Here is a 14,818-nt window from a genome sequence, read left to right on the forward strand (position 1 = left end):
CTACCTTTTATTCTTTAAAAATCTAATTCATTCTTTAAGTCACTGCCCAAATGCTGCCGTCTTCAATAAGATTTTCCTGGTGAGCCCAGATGGTTATAATCCTCCCACTTCTGATCTCTCCAACATGTCTGTGTTTTTGTTTCTTTGTGTTTTTATCAAAGGCACCATTAGACACTGTCTTTTATGACAGTTGGGTTAGCTAGCTATGTACCACCAGATCATATATTTCTTCACGCGTTTGTATGCCCATTGTCCAGCACTGAGCTTTACATGTGGGACACAATTTAATAAATATTTGTTGTAAGATAGATGGAAATAATGAATCCATTGCTAGAGCTGATTAGTGTCCCCAGAGCAACTAATCTCAAATAGATTTGTTGCAGAGGTCAACAGTATATGAGACAATGACTGGTTTTATATCTCCTAAGAGCTGAGTAAAACCTTCAATAAATTTATTGTGGCTGGAAACCTATTCCATATTCATTTAACATTAGCTCTTTTCCAGTTTTCAACATAATTTATATGTATCTTTCTTTGTAAAATCTCCTAGGAACAGTTTGCCTGTTTAATTATTTATGCTAGTTTCTATAACCTATAAGTAAATTATTTCTTTTTTGCTTAATTTAATCTTATTATATGTCAACAGTTTGGTAGATATTATACTTTCATATGCTTATGTTATACAAGGCATTTACTCATATATGGTTTTAAAGCATATGTATGTGTAGAATTGCTATTCAGACATCATACTGTCAAGTATTGGTAGGCTGGTTATTGACACCTTTCTGAGGAAGGTATTCTTGTCCTTCTTATTATTAAGTTTACTAAACACTTCATTGTCTTCCATAATCAAAGAGAGGTATGAGTCAAAAGTATCAAACTTAGAGGGAAGATAATCTCCTTAAGTCTGCTTACTCTGCATAAACTCGAGGAAAGATTGAATGTCTCTACATAAGTAATTACAAATTCATATGTTAAAACGGGGACTGATTCCCCATTTCTAACTTGGCCAGAGTATTTCTACTTAAGGGACAGGTTTGTGTACAAATACGAGGGGAAGTTACTAAACCCCTGAGCCCTACGCATAACTTACAGAGATTGCAAAGTGCTCATGCATATGGAGAAAGATTGTCATTATTTAATAATAATTAATTTACTATTTACTAATAATTATTTACCTAATAATAATTAGGTAAATATTATTTACCTAATAATTAATTTATTACCAAATTTAAGCTTTTTACAGTATGGTTAAAAGTAAAAAAGAGAGACTCAAGTAATCATCACTCTTAATTTACTCTAAAAGGAAATTTTAAAATATTTTCCTAGTGTCTGCATTAATAGAATATCTTTGGCTTTATGTCATTGCTAAACAATGAAATATTGAAGGGAAATGATATTTTAGGAGCTCTGAGTGAGAGGTAGGTCTCCTCCATCTTGCATAATCCAAAATGGAGCAGCCCTGATGAAGGACAAATGTGGAGAAGTGAAGAGAGGGGAAGCTGCTTGATGAGATGCAGATGGACTCCTAGTGTCCAGCGATGTCAGTTCCCAAAGCTAATCCTTACTCACGTGCTCTGGAAATAACCTCCCTTTGGGTTTCCTTCTCCATACACATCCTACAGCTTCTGCATGGCAGAGGGAAAGCAGGTGCTAGGCGAATTTTATAATGAGGTTAATGAGCATTAATTCTGTTCCTCTCTCTTTTGAAGCCTTGTATAATCTGGCCATACCCTTCCAAGGCAATCATATTGTATTCTTTTTCCCCAACCCACGTGGAGGACTTTAAGCAAAAGCAGGATTGGATATTGGTTTGGGGGTGAACTGTATAACGCTAAAACCCCTTGTGATATTTTTCATCCTTTATTGATCAGAGTCTCCCAAAGATGTAGTGTCACTGTATGCTTTTGTTTAGATCCATTTAGCTGCCTGAAACATCCTCTCTTTACTCATTTATATCCTATTATTGTTTCAGACCTTGTTCAAGGTCACCTTCTCCATGATGTTTTCTAATTTTTTACTCTATTTCCAGCAAGTCATACCTTCCTGTGAAATCTTTTTAGAATATTGCCTGGGTGTTGTAGCACAGTGTGGCACAGTATTTCCCAAAATGTCTTTTGAATATTCCCATTTGAAATGGGATTTCTGAAGTGAAATAATTCTGGAAAATGTGACATGTTCCGTCTCACTGTTGGATACTTAAAAAATACATCGGCATATCAAAGCTTTGGGAAGTCCTGCATTAAAAAAGCTTGCTCACTTTCTTTAACTCAGCATTATTTTAAACTTCTACAACATTGTGTCCTTGTTTCATGTAATAACTGGTACCTTCCTACAGAATATGCTTGAGAAATGCTGGAGTAATAGAAATATATACAGGTTTTGGTGCCAACTTGTGTTTGAACCTTATTTCTCTGGCTTACTAACTAATCTGTTGATATTTACCTAATCCCTCTAAGCTTCTTCTTTTGCATTTGGCAAAATGGGAAGTATTTCATACAGAGTAAGTACCACAAATAGGTTAATATGCTTTGTCCACATTTTGTTTCCCTGGAGGCCCTGAAGTTCAATCGTTTCATGGAGCTTAGTGTATTCTCTTCATGGAGGCAGAAAATACGTTGTGTGAGCATCATTTACATATTCAGTACAATCCTGCACACTCTAGGCTTAGTTCAGCCTGAGCAAAGCTTCATAGCGTGGCTATATTATTTTGTTTACATTCACAATTTATGTTGTAAAATATGTATATATGTATATCTCTTAGGTTCTATGAAAATGACTTTTGCACTAGTCTCAATCTTGAGTGCTTCATGTCACTGTTCTTTTACACTATCTGTACAATTGATAGTTGGTGGAATTTTGGCTTGCTTATATAATCTCACGAATATATTCAACTTCAATTATTTTAAATACAGAGATTGTAGTTATCATTCTTATTACTGCTAATACATATCTAGATCACAATATTCTAGTGATGCCATGACGTTGGCAGTTGGATAATTCAAAATATTTATAAAATCATTGTGAAAGGTTCTGTGTTCTTTAAAAGGCTGAGTGGCCAGGCCTAGGGTACACCTTAACACAAATAGTAGACTCTGCTAAATAGGCACACTCAAATCTAACAATGAATAACTTCATTCTATCTAGATATATGCTTTTCTTTTCCTCTGACAAAGTTTGGATTATAGTTTTCAAAGAAGATTTGTTTTGCTTTTGAATCCATTTCTCACAATTAGTCTAGTGATCCATTCCTGCCTGGAGGGCCTCATTTGTGGCTTCTCTCCTCTGTAACAACATGGAATCTCTTTGGGAAGAACAAGTTGAGTTTACTTATACCAAGGCCATTGCCATAAAGAACAGGGAAAATTCAGTTTTGTATTTTACTCTGTAGACCATAGATGAAATTACTCAGATTTCCCCCAGGGTAATGAGCAGTGAGTGACATGTAAATGATATTGCAATATTCTAATAATTTCCAGGGCTAGTTAGTACAGTATCAAACCAGCAGTGAACATAATTAAAAACTTTTTCCCTATTTGAGCATTAAGTACCATAACTTTGCAACTAACCTAATGATAGGTGTTTCATTAAAACTAGGTAGGCATTGAATTTTACTATAAATATTTTTACAAGTTATGTTCCAAACAGTGCTTATGGTCAATTCTCATTTCTCAGTATTGGCTGCCTTATTCTCAGACCACTCTCTGCCAAGTTCTCATGCCCAATTGTGCCATCCTGGGGATATGTAGGAACATAGGCAAGCAATGGTCATAATGGGAAGAACTTGGGCTTTGCAGTCCAGTCAAGAATTTGAATCTTGATTCTCTAGCCTACAATTTTCTTAGTAATGATATCTACCTCACAAAAGTTTAGTGAAGGTTAAAGTAGGATATATATGTAAAATACCTTACAGAGTGCAATAATCATAATAGATACTCAAATATACATAGTTCTCATCTATGAAATTCTTCTGTGGAAACAGTTTATAGACTTATATTTGTCAGTTATAGGTAAGTGAGCATAATATTTATCGTTCTAATTATCCAGGCCAATTCTGTTCTTCAGCACAGAGAATTGTGTGTTTGATACTATTGTTTTCCCATGACTTTGAGACTGCCTCATGAATGCCAGTGCCTGTGGAATAAGAGCTATCCGAGTGGTTTTGTAAAGGATTAAATTGTAATTTCACCATCATAACCTCCCCCCTTCCCCCGCCAAACACACACCTTTCTAGTTTAATGATTAAAAAGAGTAACTTTGTTGGAATTATGTGCTTTAGTTAAGCTTTTGGAAAGTTCTGAAAATGAGAAGCTATAAAGAAGTGGAATGAGTTCTCTTTGCTCATAAGTGGAAGCACTTTTCCCACCACTACTTGTTTTTGGTATCCTTCAAGAGCTGGTAGGTTTATCACCTTTTCTGCCTCAGTAAGGTGTGAGTAATATATAAACTAAATGGATTCAGGACCTTAATTACACCTGAAAGATCCCTTCACGGAAACCCCAGGTTAGTATTTGAATAACTGGGAGAAGTTAGACGTACACTAGGGGCCAGGAACCTTGGTGGGTGGCTGAGGATCAAAAAAATAAAAAAGTTAATTTGTCCAATGTAGAACGGGGATTTGAAATCTAAGTACAGTATTTTGTAATATTTTGTTATATGTCACCTTTTATAAAGTTTACACTAGTAACCAAGCTAAGTGTAATATTGCATGTTGTATTGTATTTTGCCAGTTAATACACGGAGTTTTCTAACTTGACCGTTCTTTACTTGAGATATTTTCATTTATTTAAAATAAATTAGTGCTTCTGAGGAATTGGGAGGGGAGGAAAAACTGAGGAACTTGCATTTATTTAGTATATGTGATCTGGTTCAAATATTCCATATACCTGTGAAAATGGCATGTCTATAGTACATTCTGGTAAAGTGCCAGATATATTAACTTCTGAAATGAATAGCTGTATAGCATAATTACTCAATAACTTTTTAAGCAGTAATGAATTTAACAGATAATTTACTTTTATAATCAAAAATGAAAGTGTTCTCTCCAAAAGCAAAATGAAAAAAGCAGTTTGACATGAGTTGTTTCTTGAACTATTGCGCTTGAGTGAAATCCTATAAATTTCTTTGGAATATTATTAAAATCAAATTATTTATATGTGTGTGTATGCATGTGTGTAAAACAATTACTCTTCAAATTACTTTAGGGGGGTATGTGCATGTAAAAATGAAAGTAAAAGTTATTCAAGGGGCAGCATCTCAAAATGTCATTTCCATACATAGCAAAAAAGCCAGAAAGTTAATACTACCAGTTCAGTATAGAGAAATTTCACTTTTTTCAAGATACAAAATGAATCTAGAGTCATTATTCTGCATAGCATGTAACTCTCTAATTGTATTCAGAGGAATAAAATAAAGTTTGCCAACAACGGAAAAGAGGGACCAGAAAATTTGTTGACAGCATATCCAATGAACACAGTTTCGGACAATAGGATGGATACTTGTTAGGCCTGATTGGATCTATTCATCCTCCTTTCAACAGCTGGCATGCCTCCTCCACAATGGAAGAAAAGCTACAGAAAGTTTCTCTCTTTTGCAAACAACATGTAGAGCAACTTCCTTGCCTCTCCATGATCTTTATTGTACATTGAGATATTATTCTATAGAATAGGTGAAGAAATTGCACTATTATTAAAGAGTGATAACTAACTTAATCTGTATACAGGAACAGTAAAGATCCTGTTTCTGTTCATGCTAATGACAAATAATTGGAAGAAACCCTATAAGAACATGGTGATCCATGAGGCTAAAATGTGCCAAAGACAGCACATTTTTCTGGCACACGTTACACAGTTTCATCCAAAGTATGAGCAGTCTTGTGTCATGGCGGTGCACACTTGTGAATGGCTGTCACTGCAGTGGTTGGGTATGGAAACTTGCTATAAAAAGCTGTTGATTTTCATATCCCTGTCTCTAAAGTGCTGCTCAGTCTAGAGATTTATTTTACTCTGATTAACATTGCACTTCCCATTAGTTACCTGCCAGAATCTCTTATTTAGCAAGTGTCCTTTCTTGTAAGTAGTTACCCTTTAAAAGTTAAAAATGATCACATATGTATTTGGCAGTTCACTAATTCATATATGCTACACATAGTTGCTGACATTAATTTGTTTACAAAATGCCTCAAATATCACCAAAAATCTGTAGGATCAAATAGCCTCCAATAGGCATTAGTAAACTATGTAATGATGTTCTTCTTTTTTTCATTCCTTTGTAATTCTATCTGATGCATTTACCTTCAAAAAATATATTTATTTATTTTCTCAAATTATAGAATATGTTCTGTTTCCTACTGCATATAAATGGTTTATCTACAAACCGGCTGGGATTCCTTATTTCCAAATTAGATAATTTTCAGGAGCTCTTTCCCATCTCAGATTATATTCTGATAGGTTTCCAGGTTTAACTAATGTATATCTACAAAAGGTGCTAAACTTGTATTTGCAGGTTCTACAGAAAAACATGCTCGCTTGGATTCATAGCATATTTGAAAATTTATTAAGCATTGCTGAACTATGATTATTTCTCTAGTTATATTTGTTATATCTTAATTTAAGAAGGATCTTTGGGATTTGTTAAGAATTTACACAAATTTCTAATTATATTTAGATAAATAAAGCAAAATTTTATTGGGAAATGGGACTCTAGAGCATGAAACCTCTTAGAACACTCTTTTCAAATTTTCACTGCTTTATGAAAGCTATCTACAAGGTGAAGTCCAAGGCAAATAAAGTTGAAGTGTGGATCTCTGAACAACAATTTTGACTCAAGACCTTATATGTTGACACATTTTGCACAAATATTATTACACTGTTAATATGATTTGTGATACCTTTTAAAATATTCAATCTTATAATCAAATTTGATTTATTGAACACATTGTTATTTATTGCCTAATATGCAACAAGCACTTTTCTTTGTACTGATTATTTTTTATGAATATAGAAAACAAACTCCCTTGCCTCATGGAACCTGTATTCTAGAGATGGGAAGAACATAAACAATAACAAAATAGTTAAGATATGTAATCTGTCAGATGGTGATATGTATGATGCTAAAAAAATGAATGAGGGAAGGAGGAAAGGGAGTGGAGACAGAGGCTCCAATGTTAAACAGGGTCATCAAGGAAGGTCTCACTAAGAAGGTATCATTTGAGAAAAGACCCAAAGAGGTTGAGAAAACCAGCCATGTATTTGTCTAAAGGGAAGAGCCTTGCAAGCAGAAGGAAGAACAAGATCAAGATCTCTGACATAGGAACATGTGTTGTGTGTTCTAGGGACATTAAGGAGGTTGGGGTAACTGGATGTTAATGAGCAAGAGGCTGAATACTAGGGTCTGAGATCTGAAATTTAACAAAGGATCCAATTGCAGAGGCCTCTGTAACCCCCTGGAAGGATTTTTTGACTATTCTACAGATCTGTTGATATGCCTACCATTCCTGGCTGCCTCTGACATTCCAGCTACCTTTTACAACCACTTTTGGTCTCCCCCAGGTTTTCTCAGAGTTTTTATGTTGGTTCCTTCGATATGGCTCCCTTTACCTTCTGAAGTTTCCGTTTATTTGATTTGGTGGAGGGAAGCCTTTACTAGTTTGTCATCTTGTCAGAACCTTGAAGCATAAAATTGTTTTGAAATACAATTTGAGAAGCAAATATTTCAGACTTTGAGGGGCTGTTAAACTTACCTATACTATCTTTTTATAATATGTAATTTCTGACATTTTCCAGTCTCTGTAAATAATACCTAACTGCAAGAGGAAGCACATTACATTTTTGGACAATTTAATAAGAAGAAAAAGTTTCCTTATATTAAAATTAGACACCTTTAAAAAAAGTGTATTCAGTACATCTATAAACTCACATAGATTAAATATACATGTTATAGAATTATGACCAAAAGAGACATTAAAAATTACCACTTCTGATTCTTCAGGTTTTCAACCTTTGATAAGTAACTTATTGATCATATAAATGTGACTTGTTTAAGAGGTTAGGTGCCATCTCAGACTGACATCAGGTGTTCCTCACTAATTCTAAGGGAACCTTGGCTAGAGGAACTTCTTCAGAATGTTAAGCAGCACCAAGGAAGATATGGCTGAAAATGAGACAAAGTAAAAGTAAGTGCAAACATAAAAATTCAAGGTTTTTTAGCTGTAAGTGGAGACCTTAGAGAAAACAATTGTAGAGCAGATCTCAGTGAAAGCTGAGTCCATTAATAGATGATAATCACTCTCCAGAAGTGTTGGCTCTTTAACTTTTCTTTTATAGCCCTTTTTGGGAAAACTGAGTTTACAATATCAGCATTAAATAGCCTTAGGAAGCATCAATAGGATTAAAGGAATTAAAAATAAAAATTCAGAGTGAATGAAACAGTCTGTGGTTCATTATGTCCTCCTTTTGTAGAGGATATAGGACAATAACATAGGTGTAAGCCTCAACAAAGTGTATCCTTTTATACCAGTGGTTCTTAAACTTTAGCATGCATTAGAGTCACCAGGAGAGTTTGTTAAAAAACAGATTGCTAGTCCCCACTCCAGTTCATAGATGACAGTGATGCTGCTTTTCTAGGGGCCAGTCTTTGAGAACCAGGATTCTCATAGGTAAGTATTCTTAGGGTCATATATTACCTAGGTGATTACTCTTAGGATAATATATTTTGGGAGGTTAGAAAAATGTCTTCACATAGGGATCCAGGATTTTTGCAGCGTTTGGATTCATTATCCTAGAGGGTCTCTGTGCATACAGACATCAGGAGACAAAGACCATGCAAACACTTGGTTCGTAACCAATGTCTTGTACTGGAAACGGCATATATCCCATGTCTCCTCACATTCTTTTGACCAAACGTAACTATAAAAGAATCTAGAAAATGGCAATGGAATTTCAGCTCCTAACACCAGAGATTCTGATTCAGTATATCTGGAGAGGAAGGTTTGATCTTTAAAAGCTCTATCACTGATTGAGTTATTCGCTAAGTTTCAGAATTCTGGTTCCACCACTATGGTTCAACAAAGAAATATTGAGGGTCTATTATATGAAAGACACTGTGCCAGCCAGTGGGGACTATTAACTTTGATGGAAAGTTAAACATTAGCCCTGTTTTGGGAGGGCTTCCAGCTTAATGAGAGAGAGAGATAAACACAGGACCCTTATGCCAGGTTAATTCTCTAGATGTGTATTGAAACTCTGTCTCAACTTCCTTACTTCCTGTTCACTCTTTAACCCATTTTAATTTGGCTTCCACTCGCACTAGTTCCATTGAAGTAGGTTTTATTAAAATAATGAACAATGTCCATGTTATCAAACACAGGACAAGGATATTTATCTGTCCTCAATTTTCTGAGTAGCATTTCATATATTTGGCCATTCCTAATTATTTGAAAAACTTTTCCTTTTTGCTGCTTTTAATGCTTTTCTTAGTTGATATTTCCCCTGGATCAATCGTTCTACCTTCTAATCCATCCTGGATTACTTTTCTTCTTCTAATTAAGACTGGATTGCCTCTGGGATTTGTTTGGGTCTCTCTTTTCTCCATTTATGATATTTCCTTATATGATCATGTCCAGTCTTAGGTCTTTAATCCCCAAAGATATGTTGATGACTTTCAAATGTATGTGTCCTACTCAGACCTCTTTCTCTTAAGCTTCATTTCCACATATTCATTTGCCAACCTAACATCTCCACTCAATTTTAATAGACATCTGAAACGGAACATATACAGCTGCTTTTTTTTTTCTTCAAAAGAAGAATACTACATACCATGTCATTGAGTGAAACTGTTTGAAGCGATAAATTAAGGATAGTTTGAAGACATTCATTGTTGTCTCTTCTTTGAGCACATCTTACTCTGAAAGCAGAATATTTTTGGCTCAGGAATGGACTAAACTTTTAACACAGATACAGTTTATTAGTATAAGAACTATAGATTTTGGAACCCAGAAGCTCTAGATTCAAGTTCTGGCTCATTTATTTCTAGCTATGTGATTGGTAATTCACCTAACTCTTCTGATTGTCAGTCTCTTCACCTATAAAATGAGGATGAAGGGAGCTACCTAACAGGAATTTCAACGTTTAGAAATATTGTTGCTCTTTTCTTACAAATAGAACTAACAGTGGCAAGCATACACAACTTTGGCCATTTCTGTAAGATTTACTGTAAGATTATCTAGCAAGTGATTACTGAAAATAGGACTTGAAAGTTGAATTTTCATAAGTTTTTGACTTACAGATAGTCAATGACTGTGATACAGATCTTGGTAGCTGAAAGAAATTGGGTATATTTTGCAACCATTACATCTAATAAATACCTAAAAATATTGCCATCCTTGTAAGGAAACTCATATCTCATTCACTGCTGTCTAGTCTACAGTTATAATAGAACCATTGTTTTCTCACTGTTTTTAAGGTATTTTATAGGGCAACCCCCTAGCATTATCTTTATGCAGCTCCCTAACATTAGTTGCTTATTCAGTATATGAAATAGCATAAAATAGGACATGTCGGAAAATTTTTTTCAGTAGATTTCTGTAAAATCTTTGGTTTTGCTAGTTAAAAGTGCTTATGTAATAAAGAAGAAAAAATTTTTACAGGTGGGTTCAGAGATAACGAAACCATGAGGTGTGAAATTTATATTAAGAGAGTACCTTTTTGCTACCTGAAATATGCCACAGGGTGCATTCATTTTCTTTAGAAATGGAGACCATATTTTATAGTTCTGAAGTGCTTAATTTCAAATGACTTACCTAGTTAAGTTGACTCAGATTGGTAAAATGATTTTTTTTTAAATGTAGAAGCAGAGTGAATTTTTGTCTTAAGCATAAAATTAGAATTTTTACTGTGTAGAAGATGGGCTAAACTAAGTTATTTGTGTGCAAAGTATGTTTGAATATTTGAAGAATATGCATAGCATTCTCGTTATATGTATTTTTTTCATACAGGTATTTCTTTCACCTGTGATTTTAATTATAGTACCATATATCAGTTCTCACTTTTTTTAAATGGTAATTGAAGGTAGTAATAAAAGAATCTAGTGAATTGTTACAGGAGGAAAAAAAGTTGAATCTGTTCCATTTCTAAAAATATCTGCAAGTCTTTTCAGTGAATGTACTTTTCAAAAAGCTACCTTCTTATCTTTTTTTTTTTAAATGTGCATCATTTCAGTTTGGGAAGAGCTTGAATTGCTCTGCTGTGTTAAAAAGTCTCTTTTCATAAACCAGTTATTTCTGTTCTTGTCATACCATTTAAGTTTGTAATAATAGGATATTGCTTCAATTAAATGTGTGATATGGGGAAACGGACTAAAACACAGGATATAAAGCTGTGGATAACTTCACAGAGTCAATATAAAAATAGTTAAAAATTAAAGAATTAAACAGTGTCATTTTCTAATTTTTTAATATAATGGTAACGTACACATAACAGACTTTACCATCTCTCCCATTATTAAGTATACAATTTGATAATGTTAAATATATTCATAATGTTGTGCTGCCATCACCACCATCCATTTTCAAAACTCTTTTCATCTTGTAAAATGGAAACTCTGTACCCATTAAACAGTCACTCCCTATTCCCCTCTCCTTCCAGCCTCAGGACACAACCATTCTCCTTTCTGTCTCTGTGATTTTGACTACTTTAAGTACTTTGTATAAGTGGATTCATATAGTTTTTGTCTTATTATGACTGGCTTATTTCATTTAGCATAATGTCTTCAAGGTTCATTCATGTTGTGGTGTATATCAGCTTTTTCTTCCTTCTTAGGAATGAAAAATATTCCATTGTATGTATTTACTACACTTTGCTTATCCATTCATCCATCATTGAACACTTAGGTTGCTTGCATACATTAGCTATTGAGAGTAGTGCTGCTATGAGAAGGGGGTACAAATGTCTCTTCAAGACCCTTCTTTCAGTTTGGGGAGTATATACACAGATGGAATTGCTGGTTCACATGATAATTCTATGTTTAATTTTTTGAGAGCTGCCATGATGTTTTTCAAAGCAGATGTACCATTTTACATTCCCACCAAGGGTACTCAAGGGTTCCAATTTCTCTACATCTTGCCAACACTTGTTATTTTATGTTTGTTTTTTTTTAGTAGCCATCTTAATGAGTATGAGGTGTTACCTCATTGTTTGATCTTCATTTTCCTAATGGTTAGTAATGTTAAGGGTCTTTTCATGTACTTATTGACCACTTGTATATCTTCTTTGGAGAAGTGTCTGTTCAAGTTCTTTGCCCACTTTTGAATCCAGTTGTTCTTTTGTTGAGTTTTAGGAGTTCCCCATATATCTGGATATTAATCTCACATCAGAAACATGATTTACAAATATTTTCTCCTGAAGTGAATCTCTTGTAGACAATATATACTTGGATCATGTTTTTTAATAGTTATTCTGCCAAACTCTGTCTTTTTTTTTTTTCTTTTTGCGGTATGCGGGCCTCTCACTCTTGTGGCCTCTCCCATTGCGGAGCACAGGCTCCGGATGCGCAGGCTCAGTGGCCATGGCTCACGGGCCCAGCCATTATGTGGCATGTGGGATCTTCCCGGACTGGGGCACGAACCTGTGTACCCTGCATCGGCAGGCGGACTCTCAACCACTGAGCCACCAGGGAAGCCCCAAACTCTGTCTTTTGATTAGAGAGTTTATTTCATTTATACTTAATTACTGATAAAAAGGGAATTTTGTCATTTTGCTATTTGTTTTCCATATGTCTTACACCTTCATTATCTCTCATTTCCTGGATTACTGTTTTCTCTTTTGCTTAATTGGTTTTTTGGAGTGAAACATTTAAATTCCTTTCTCATTTCCATTTGTATATATTCTATAAGTATTTCCTTTGTAGTAATCATGGAGATTACATTTAACATTCTAAAGTTATAACATTCTAATTTGAGTTTATACCAATTTAACTTCAATAACATACAAAAACTCTGTTCCTACACCTTCATCCTCAGTCCATTCAGTTGCTGATGACACAAGATTATATCCATATACATTGTGTGCCCCAAAATATAAACTAATGATTATTTAAATGTATTAGTCTCTTAAATTATGTGGAAAATAAAATGTGCAATTACAAACCAAAGTTACAATCAATAATACTAGCTTTTAGATTAATGATTGTCTTTTAAATAAAATATCAGTGTCTTAAATCATGTAGAAAAAAATGGAGTTACCATCATTATAATAAAACTGACTTTTATAATTGCCTAAGTATTTACCTTTACTGACATCTTTATTTCTTCATGTGGCTTCAAGTTACTAGCTAGTGTCCTTTTATTCCAACCTGCAGGACTCCCTTTAGCATTTCTTGCAGAGCAGGCCTAATGATAATGAATAACCTCAACTTTTATTTATCTGGTCATATGTTAATTTCTCCCTTAATTTCACTCACTGCCTTCTGGCCACCAAAATCTCTGAGAAATTTGCTGGTAATCGTATTGAGGATCCCTTGTATATGACAAGTGCCTTTTCTCTTGCAGCCTTGAAGATTCTCTCTTTGACTTTAGACAGTTTGATTATGATGTGTCTCAGTGTGGGTTTCTTTAAGTTCATCTTACTTGAATGTTCATATACCAATCTTCTTGGGTATTTATATTCAGGTCTTTCATCAAGTTTGGGAAATTTTCTGACATTATTTCTTCAAATATTCTTTCTGATCCTTTCTTTCTCTCTTCTCCTGAGATATTCACAGGCCTTTAAACTTTGTTCACTTTTCTTCAATCTTTTTTCTATCTGTTCTTCAGACTTAATAATTTCCATTGTCCTGTCTTCAAGTTCACTGATTCTTTATTTTGTGTGCTCTTTGAATCTGTCTGGTAAATTTTTCATTTCCATTATGTACTCTCAGTTCCAGAATTTCTTTGTGGTTTCTTTTTAGGTTTTATTATACTTTCATTGTTATTTCCATTTTGTTCATCCATTGTTTTCTTGACTTTCTCCACACCTTTTGCCAGTTTTTTGAATGTCTTTCAAGCAGCTGTTTAAAATCTTTGACTAAATGTCTTGCCACCTCTTTTAAAGGATAGTTTCTGTTGATTTTTTTTTTTTTCTTTTAGATGGGCCATATTTTCCTGTTTCTTGTATGCCATGTGATTCTTTTATTGAAAACTGGACATTTAAATATAATGATATGATAATTCTGGGAGTTAAATTCAGATTTTTCCCTTTACTACCAGTTTGCTCCATTTTTTTCTTATTTTTGTTTTTATTTATTATTATCATTTTTATTGTTGTAGGCTGTCTCTGTGCCAGGGATCAACCTGCATTGTGAACCTAAGGTCTTTTCAGCTCTTTTCTGAGCCTGCATTTTTCTCTAGGCAATGACTTTTCATTTCCCTGTGTACGTAGTGCTTTTGAATGCCCTTGTCAGTAATGTCTGGCTCCCCAAAAGAGAAAAATGAATTGGAGTGGGGGAATAAAAGACTGCTGGCCCTCTTTTTAACCCCTCTGGCAGACACTTCAGCCAGAGAGGGAGGGGCTTGCAAAAGTGGAGGGAGGTGCAACAACAATGACTGCCAATATAAAATAAAAAATTTAAAAAAAATTGAAAAATAAAAAAATATCTAATTTTGACTGGACAAAAAAATGGCTGCTAGCCTCTTTTTCTACACCTCTAATATCAGAAGCAGCAATCAGTCATCAGAGCACAGATCCCTGAAATTTGGAGGACAGGGTCCATTTTGCCCACAAGCTGTATGCTAGGTGCTCCTGAAATGGCTTACAGCTGCCAGCTACATAACTGAGGGGTGGAGGAT

The 14,818-nt window shown here is 34.5% G+C and overlaps 1 protein-coding gene across 2 annotated transcripts in view; it reads left to right on the forward strand.

The window, feature by feature from the left end:
• GRID2 (glutamate ionotropic receptor delta type subunit 2) overlaps positions 1 to 14,818 on the forward strand; it is a 1,355,750-nt gene that overhangs the window by 221,798 nt on the left and 1,119,134 nt on the right. The window lies entirely within an intron of this gene.

This window comes from Aethalodelphis obliquidens, unplaced genomic scaffold, assembly GCF_003676395.1.
Source record: "Aethalodelphis obliquidens isolate GAN/ISIS:26980383/991018 unplaced genomic scaffold, ASM367639v1 scaffold17, whole genome shotgun sequence".
Taxonomy (NCBI): Eukaryota; Metazoa; Chordata; class Mammalia; order Artiodactyla; family Delphinidae; genus Aethalodelphis; species Aethalodelphis obliquidens.